The 10,000-nt window shown below is 44.8% G+C and overlaps 1 protein-coding gene across 19 annotated transcripts in view; it reads right to left on the minus strand.

The window, feature by feature from the left end:
• LOC110498640 (type II inositol 3,4-bisphosphate 4-phosphatase) overlaps positions 1-10,000 on the minus strand; it is a 284,799-nt gene that overhangs the window by 125,162 nt on the left and 149,637 nt on the right. For 2 of the 19 annotated variants that reach the window (XR_016488811.1, XM_036954248.2), the window contains exon 1: positions 1,802-2,693. The exons of 16 other annotated variants lie outside the window; for them this stretch is intronic. The gene's annotated coding sequence lies outside the window, so the exon portion shown is untranslated. Of the gene's footprint in view, positions 1-1,801; positions 3,155-10,000 lie in introns of those variants that run through there. One more of the 19 variants, XM_090210359.1, reaches the window with a different exon arrangement.

Below are 10,000 nucleotides of genomic sequence, written 5' to 3' on the forward strand. Positions count from 1 at the left end.
GCATCCTTTCCCCTAGTGCACTATTTTTGACCGGGACCAATAAGGCTCGGAGAACACAGCACTCTCAAATGTCTGCACTGTGCACACCAGTCACTAATAAGAGCTGGAATAGGGGGTTTCTCAGAAAAACAGCTTGAGGTTGACCATTATAATATCCCTATGCACTTGTTGCGTCCCAAAAGGCACCCTGTTCCCGATATAGTGCTCTGGTCAAAAGTAGTGCACTATCAAAAGTAGTGCACTGTATAGGGAATAGGGTGCTATTTGGAACGCACATAACACATGTAGTCATTACCTGGTCCAAAACGGGCCGTCTGGTAAATAGCCACGGAAATCCATTCCTTAGCTTAAAATACAGCTTAAAATGTAATGAAGCTCTAGGGAGCTGGAATCTAACACAGGATCAAAGAAAATAAGAAGAGACGAAGAGGGAGAAAAGAGAGGGAGACAAATGATGCTCTTCATTCATTCTCTTCCAGCATCAGGGAGGACTGATTATGATGGTCTCACTCCGATCGCTCTCTCCCTTTCTCTCGACATCTCTCCTCACTCATTGCCCCACTCATGTTGAGGGGTAGAAAGAAACTTTATCTATGCTCTCCTTTGCTGTCTTTTGAAAAGGAACACGGCAGCTCACCCATCACACACCAATCTTGCTAACACACACAAGCACGCGCTCGCACACACACTCTCCTATAAAGAATAGACCAACACAATCGCAAAACAACCCCCCACTTCTATAAAATCTGAATCACACATTCTCCCCCCCCCCCAGCAGCAAACACACACAGATCACGCCCACAGATCACGCCCACAAATCACGCCCACAAATCACGCCCACAAACCACGCCCACAAATCACACCCACAAATCACACCCACAAATCACACCCATAAATCACACCCACTCCTTCGTCAACAGAAAGTAGCATTGCCAACAGTTTGTCTAGCACACAACGCAACATAAATATGGGCAGGTCAAAGTAGTGTTTCGAGTGCTGAAGGCCAGCGCTTCCCCTCTATTACAGCTGGGCTAAATGGTCTTCCTCCAATACCCTAGTTCTACGGAACCTCCTATACTGGGGGTGACAGAGCATTACCAAATGGGAGAATAACTGTGTGTTGTGGGTCCTGTATGCATTTGGTATACAGATGTATGTGTGCTGTGGGTCCTGTATGCATTTGGTATACAGATGTATGTGTGCTGTGGGTCCTGTATGCATTTGGTATACAGATGTATGTGTGCTGTGGGTCCTGTATGCATTTGGTATACAGATGTATGTGTGTTGTGGGTCCTGTATGCATTTGGTATACAGATGTATGTGTGTTGTGGGTCCTGTATGCATTTGGTATACATATGTATGTGTGCTGTGGGTCCTGTATGCATTTGGTATACAGATGTATGTGTGCTGTGGGTCCTGTATGCATTTGGTATACAGATGTATGTGTGTTGTGGGTCCTGTATGCATTTGGTATACAGATGTATGTGTGCTGTGGGTCCTGTATGCATTTGGTATACAGATGTATGTGTGCTGTGGGTCCTGTATGCATTTGGTATACAGATGTATGTGTGTTGTGGGTGGATAGTTGTCCTCCGGTACTCTCCATTACTGCAGGGATTAGTCATAATCATACAACACATGTATTGTAAACTGCACAAAGGCTACACACACACCATCCACAGCAGGCACAAATGTAATCAAAAATTATACTAACTCTCTGACATGCTTCTGACCACACACACACATACACACACACACACACACACACACACGGTAAAGTGAAGAGGAGGAAGCCACTTACATTCCCCCAATATTGTGGCCAGTCTTCCCCAGACAGAGACAGAGCTGGGCTACAGAGAGGGTTGAGTAGTCCTTCTACTCACTGTTCTCCGGGGTATTCTCCCTTCATATCCTCCGTAGTCTCCTGTAGTCTGCGTAACGTTATATCCGCGCCCCTTTCCCCGCTCCCCTCTGGTGCATACCAGCAGGTACACACACACACTCACTCATGAGCAGCACACACACACACACACTCACACACACACGGCGGCAGCGAAAACTGTCTGAGGACAGACTGAAAGGAAAGAGAGCGACTGCCGCAACCGCTGCTGCTGTGGGCTGCTGCTTGGCGGCTGGAGAGCGACCAGCGAGAAGGAAGGAGGGAGGGAGAGGGGGAGGAGGAAAAGAGAGAGAGGCGAGCATGCAAGAGAGGAGAGAGAGATTGAGAGTCTGACGGTGTGGAAGAGAGGAAGAAAGCAAAACAGTCATAGTGAGAGAGAGGGGAACGAGAGAGAGAGAGAGAGAGAGAGAGGGGAATGAGAGAGAGGGGAACGAGAGAGAGAGAGAGGGGAAAAAGAGAGAGAGAGGGGAATTAGAGCGAGAGAGGGCGAGACAGAGAGAGGGGAACGAGAGAGAGAGGGCGAGACAGAGAGAGGGGAACGAGAGAGACAGAGAGAGGGAACGAGAGAGAGAGAGAGGAACGAGAGAGAGAGAGGGGAACGAGAGAGAGAGAGAGAGAGAGAGAGAGAGAGAGAGAGAGAGAGGGGGGAACTAGAGCGAGAGAGGGCAAAGAGGAGAGAGAGAGGAGAAAGAGAGAGAAAAGAGAGAGAACAGAAAGAGAGCGAGAGAGAGAGAGGGGGGAATGAGAGAGAGAGAGAGAGCGAGAGGGGAACTAGAGCAAGAGAGGGCGAGACAGAGAGAGGGCAAAGGAAAGAGGAGAGAGAGAGAGAGAGAGAGAGAGAGAGGAGAGAGGGGAAGGAGAGAGAGGGGAAGGAGAGAGAGAGATAGAGAGAGAGGAAGGAGAGAGAGAGAGAGAGAGAGGGGAAAAGAGAGAGAGAGAGAGAGAGAGAGAGAGAGAGAGAGAGAGGGGGGAACTAGAGCGAGAGAGGGAGAGACAGAGAGAGGGCAAAGGAAAGAGGAGAGAGAGAGAGAGAGAGAGAGAGAGAGAGAGAGAGAGAGAGAGAGAGAGAGAGAGGGGAAAGAGACAGGAAAGAGAGAGAGGAAAGAGAGAGAGAGAGAGAGAGAGAGGAAAGAGAGAAAAGAGAGAAAAGAGAGAGAGAGAGGGGAACGAGAGAGAGAGAGGGGAACGAGAGAGAACAGAAAGAGAGAGAGATGGGGAATGAGAGAGAGAGAGAGAGAGAGAGAGAGAGTGGAACTAGAGCGAGAGAATGTGAGACAGAGAGGGCGAGACAGAGAGGGCGAGACAGAGTGAGGGCAAAGGAAAGAGGAGAGAGAGAGAGAGAGAGAGAGAGAGAGAGAGAGAGAGGGAAAGAGAGAGAGAGAGAGGAAGGAGAGAGAGAGAGGAAAAGAGAGAGGGGAAAATAGAGAGAGGGGAAAGAGAGAGAGAGAGAGATAGGAGAAAGAGAGAGAGAGAAAACAGAGGGAGAGAGAGAAAAGAGAGAGAAAAAAGAGAGAGAGAGGAGAGAGAGGGGAAAGAGAGAGAGGGGAAAGAGAGAGAGAGGGAGGGGAAAGAGAGAGAGAGGAAAGAGAGAGAGAGAGAGAGGGGAAAGAGAGAGAGAGAGGAAAGAGAGAGAGAGAGATGGGAAAGAGAGAGAGAGGGGGGAAAGAGAGCATTTAGTCAGTCCACTGAAACCTCTATCAGATCACATCAAAATCACACTCTACTTGAACAGAGCTATGCTCAATCATGAGGCATCAAAGCCAAAGGAGCTGAATAATATTAAGAAATGATATAGATGGAAGGAGAGTAGTGTGGAAATCTACCAAAAAACAAATTCAATCCCTTCGACAATTTCCTGGACAAAATGTTTCACTGTAATAGTGAAGGTGTAAACCTCATAGTAGAAAACCTAAACAGTATATTTGACCTCTCAGCTTCCCTATGAAATCTAAAATTTCAAGCAGACAACCTAAAAAAATTAACAACAATGACAAGTGGTTTAATGAAGAATACAAACCTATCCAACCAAAAACAGAGACCCAGAAAACCTGAGCCTACAACTTCACTATGGTGAATCACTAATACAGAAATACACTATGGAAAAAGAAGGAACAACTAGTCAGAAATAAGCTCAATGTAATTGAAGAATCCATAGAATCTAACCACTTCTGAGAAAATTGGTAAACTAAACAAACAACAACACAAAGAGTTATCTATCCAAAATGTAGATGTATGGATAAACCACTTTTTGGCTCTTTAACAAAGAACAAACAGCAAAAACATATACTGTACATGATCAAATACAAATCACAGAGTCAACTATTAAAGACTATCAGAACCCACTGGGTTCTCCAATTACATTGAATGAACTACAGGACAAAATACAAACCCTCCAACCCAAAAAGGCCTGTGGTGTTGATGGTATCCTAAATGAAATGATCAAATACACAGACCACAAATTCCAATTGGCTATACTTAAACTCGTTAACAGCATCCTCAGCTCTGGCATCTTCCCCAATATTTGGAACCAGGGGCTGATCACCCCAATCCACAAATAACTACCGTGGGATATGCGTCAACAGTAACCTTGGGAAAATCCTCTGCATTATCATTAACAGCAGACTTGTACATTTCCTCAGCGAAAACAATGTACTGAGCAAATGTCAAATTGGCTTTTTACCAAATTACCATACAACAGACCACGTATTCACCCTGCACAGCCTAATTGACAAACAAACAAACCAAAACAAAGGCAAAGTCTTCTCATGCTTTGTTGATTTAAAAAAAAGCTTTTGACTCAATTTGGCATGAGGGTCTGCTACACAAATGCATAAAAAGTGGTGTTGGAGGAAAAACATACGGCATTATAAAATCCATGTACACAAACAACAAGTGTGCAATTAAAATTGGCAAAAAACACACATTTCTTTCCTCAGGGCCAGAGGATGAGACAGGGATGCAGCTTAAGCCCCACCCTCTTCAACATGTATATCAAAGAATTGGCGAGAGCACTAGAACAGTCTGCAGCACCCGGCCTCATCCTACTAGAATCTGAAGTCAAATGTCTACTGTTTGCTGATAATCTGGTGCTTCTGTCCCCAACCAAGGAGGGCCAACAGCAGCACCTAGATCTTCTGCACAGTTTCTGACAGACCTGGGCCCTGACAGACCTGGGCCCTGACAGTAAATGACAAAAACAAGGGTGTTCCAAAAAAAAGGTTCAGTTCCCAAGACAACAAATACAAATTCTATCTAGACACCTTTGCACTAGAGCACACAAAACAACTATTACATTCCTCGGCCTAAACATCAACTCCACAACTTTCAGATCGTTCACAGCTTTGTGGGAGACAAGGCAAGAAGGGCCTTCTATGCCATCAAAAGGAACATAAAATTTGACATACCAATTAGGATCTGGCAAAAAATACTTTCATGGTTGTGAGGTCTGGGGTCCACTCACCAACCACAAACTTACAAAATGGGACAAACACCAAATTGAGAGACTGCATGCAGAATTCGGCAAAAATATCCTCTGTGTACAACGTAAAATACCAAATAATGCATGCAGAGCAGAATTAGGCCGATACCCTCTAATGATCAAAATCCAGAAAAGAGCCGTTCAATTCTTCAACCACCTAAAAGGAAGCGATTCCCAAACCTTCCATAACAAAGCCCTCACCTACAGAGAGATGAACCCGGAGAAGAGTCCCCTAAGCAAGTTGTCCTGGGGCTATGCTCACAAACACACCCCACTAAGTCCCAGGACAGCAGCACAATTAGACCCAACCAAATCACAAGAAAACTAAAAAATAATTACTTGACACATTGGAAAGAACTCACCAAAAAACAGAGAAACCTAGAATGCTATTTGGCCCTAAACAGAGCGTAAACAGTGTCAGAATACCTGACCACTGTGACTGACCCAAAATTAAGCAAATCTTTGACTATGTACAGACTCAGTGCACATTGCCAAAGCAAGGCTATGTAAACATATTTTTCAGATAAGGTAAAAATCTGTCACCTGCCCATGAGCAAGGCAGTTAACCCACTGTTCCCCAGGCGCCGAAGACAGAGAGAGAGAGAGAGAGAGAGAGAGAGAGAGAGACAGAGACAGAGACAGAGACAGAGACAGAGACAGAGACAGAGACAGAGACAGAGACAGAGAGACAGAGACAGAGACAGAGAGAGAGAGAGAGAGAGAGAGAGAGAGAGAGAGAGAGAGAGAGAGAGAGAGAGAGAGAGAGAGAGAGAGACTCAAGTCACACCTCTCATTCTCAGCTCATGACTCAGAGAGGTGAAGGGGAAATCATGTATTGTGGCTGAGGGAATTAACATGAGACCCTGGTAACACAGCTTGGGGTATATATAGCCAAGAGTGGTGCATAGGCACAAGCTCTCACATTCACGTTCTGAAACAACATCCATACGAATGACATTAAGCTTCTGTTGACATCACTTATGACTAATGCAAGACTCACCCAGAAATACAACAAAAAAAACACTTTCACAAGTGCACCCAACATCACAGGCAGACAGAGCTGCACAGACACACCCAACATCACAGGCAGACAGAGCTGCACAGACACACCCAACATCACAGGCAGACAAAGCTGCACAGACACACCCAACATCACAGGCAGACAGAGCTGCACAGACACACCCAACATCACAGGCAGACAGAGCTGCACAGACACACCCAACATCACAGGCAGACAAAGCTGCACAGACACACCCAACATCACAGGCAGACAAAGCTGCACAGACACACCCAACATCACAGGCAGACAGAGCTGCACAGACACACCCAACATCACAGGCAGACAGGAGCTGCACAGACACACCCAACATCACAGGCAGACAAAGCTGTACAGACACACCCAACATCACAGGCAGACAGAGCTGCACAGACACACCCAACATCACAGGCAGACAGGAGCTGCACAGACACACCCAACATCACAGGCAGACAGAGCTGCACAGACACACCCAACATCACAGGCAGACAGAGTTGCACAGACACACCCAACATCACAGGCAGACAGAGCTGCACAGACACACTCAGAGTCACAGACAAGCAGGCACAATGACTCTGTAGACAGATGGAAAGAAACCTATAGAGAGACTCACAAACACCCCAACGCATACATGTTTGGCAACAACATACATTCACACTGAGCTCAAGGACAGCGGGCTTGAGTCTGTTGACTGATCTGAGCTCAGGCCTGGTGTGGATTAAACAGGTTTAATGTGCCATGTTACCATGGGAGACAGTAATACCAGCAGAAAGAAAACCACACACACAGCTTATCAACACTCACAGGTACACATATCGTAGACAGACAACACACACAAACACACCCCTATGCTGGCCAAATGAGTCAACTAGAGCAGCTTTTAAAATAGACTGCTCCAATACTGGGTCATAGAAAGGTCACCCTGAAACCACAAGGAGGGAAACTTGTATGAACTGTATACTGATCTCACTGGTTTTATAGAGCCATTTAAAGGAACTCAATGGACTGTGTTGAATATCAGCTGAAATCACTGTGATTAAAAAACATACACACACTTGCTCACACCTAAACACCTTCATACTGTACATAAACTGGTACTGTTCGCACAATGTTTTTTTTCTCCTGCACACACACACACACACACACACACACACACACACGCACACACACGCACACACACACACACACACACACACACACACGAGGAGCGGTGTCATGCTTGAGCGAGCCCATCGTTTCCCTCCCTCTTAGCACGGCTTGTCCTCCCTTCCCCTTTGATCCCATATAACAGGTCAGCCATCAGACTAAGCTCCCCCTTCCCAGCCCCTCTACCGTCCCCATCGCCACGGTTACAGTGCTACAGCGGAGCGTGAATGACAACACAGCATCAACAGTCTTCGTTCTCTGTAGCGTACCGTGTCTGTTTCTGCAGTGTCGGGCTGTTTACTGACCAGGAGTTCTGACCACACGATCAGGTATCATTTTACCACATACTTACCTATCCATTTTTCAATTCATATCTGTATCGGTTATGAAAACCCAATTCTGAAGCCTATCAAGGGCCGCAGCTACAACATGGAATACAATTTATAATAATTCCATTGAGTCTGCCATCACGTACAAATACAATTGATCTATGAATTTACATTGTGTCCGATTTAGAAAAAGAATGAAGCTTTTCATATTTAATATGAGTTATTGGCCGTTACATGGGATAAACAGGCAGCTGATAAAAGAGTAGACTATCTTTACTCCCAGACTCCCACTGAGCAGTCTGCCTTCAAAACGATTAAATAAGAATTCCTTCAAAATGAAAAAGAAACGGTCTCGTTTCAAACTGCTATCTAATCAAAACTCTGCCAATCACAAAGTAACTGGAGACGTGAGTTACTGTGTCAGTGACAGCAACCATGAAAGACAACAATCACTGAGAGAGATATGCAAATGCAGTTGAAGTCGGAGGTTTACATACATTTAGGTTGGAGTCATTAAAATTTGTTTTTCAACCACTCCACAAATTTCTTGTTAACAAACTATAGTTTTGGCAAGTCGGTTAAGACATCTACTTTGTGCATGACAAGTAATTTTTTCAACAATTGTTTACAGACGGATTATTTCACTTATAATTCACTGTATGACAATTCCAGTGGGTCAGAAGTTTACATACACTAAGTTGACTGTGGCTTTAAACAGCTTGGAAAATGACATAAAATTATGTCATGGCGTTAGAAGCTTCTGATGGGTTAATTGACATCATTTGAATCAATTGGAGGTGTACCTGTGGATGAATTTCAAGGCCTACCTTCAAACGCAGTGCCTCTTTGCTTGACATCATGGGAAAATCAAAAGATATCAGCCAAGACCTCAGAAAAAAATGTGTAATCTCTACAAGTCTGGCTTGAAGGTACCACGTTCATCTGTACAGAAAAAAAGTATGCAAGTATAAACACCATGTGACCACGCAGCCGTCATACCGCTCAGGAAGGAGACGTGTTCTGTCTCCTAGAGATGAGCGTACTTTGGTGCGATAAATTGCAAATCAATCCCAGAACAACAGCAAAGGACCTTGTGAAGATGCTGGAGGAAACAGGTACAAAAGTATCTATATTCACAGCAAAACAAGTCCTATATCGACGCTCAGCAAGGAAGAAGCCACTGCTCCAAAACCGCCATAAAAAAGCCAGACTGCGGTTTGCAACTGCACATGGGGACAAAGATCGTACTTTTTGGAGAAATGTCCTCTGGTCTGATGAAACAAAAATAGAACTGTTTGGCCATAATGACCAACGTTATGTGTGGAGGAAAAAGGTGGAGGCTTGCAAGCCAAAGAACACCATCCCAACCGTGAAGCACGGGGTTGGCAGCATCACGTTGTGGGGGTGCTTTGCTGCAGGAGGGACTGGGGCGCTTCACAAAATAGATGGCATCATGAGTCAGGAAAATTATGTGGATATATTGAAGCAACATCTCAAGACATCAGTCAGAAAGTTAAAGCTTGGTCACAAATGGGTCTTCCAAATGGACAATGACCCCAAGCATACTTCCAAAGTTGTTGCAAAATGGCTTAAGGACAACAAAGTCAAGGTATTGGAGTGGCCATCACAAAGCCCTTACCTCAACACTATAGACAATTTGTGGGCAGAACTGAAAAAGAGTGTGCACGCAAGGAGGCCTAGAAACCTGACTCAGTTACACCAGCTCTGTCAGGAGGAATGTGCCAAAATTCACCCAACTTATTGTGGGAAGCTTGTGGAAGGCTAAGTTTGACCGAAGTTAAACAATTTAAAGGCAATGCTACCAAATACCAATTGACCCACTGGGAATGTGATGAAAAAAATAAAAGCTGAAATAAATCATTCTCTCTACTATTATTCTGACATTTAACATTCTTAAAATAAAGTGGTGATCCTAACTGACCTAAGACATGGAATGTTTACTAGGATTATATGTCAGGAATTGTGAAAAACAGAGTTTAAATGTATTTGTCTAAGGTGTATGTAAACTTCTGACTTCAACTGTATCCCATCAACTAACACTCGGGTGATTGAGCTAAAAGCTTAAAATGGTATGTTTGTCAGAATTAAAT

The sequence above is a fragment of the Oncorhynchus mykiss genome, chromosome 19 (genome assembly GCF_057628025.1).
Source record: "Oncorhynchus mykiss isolate SJ-2025 chromosome 19, ASM5762802v1, whole genome shotgun sequence".
Classification (NCBI taxonomy): domain Eukaryota; kingdom Metazoa; phylum Chordata; class Actinopteri; order Salmoniformes; family Salmonidae; genus Oncorhynchus; species Oncorhynchus mykiss.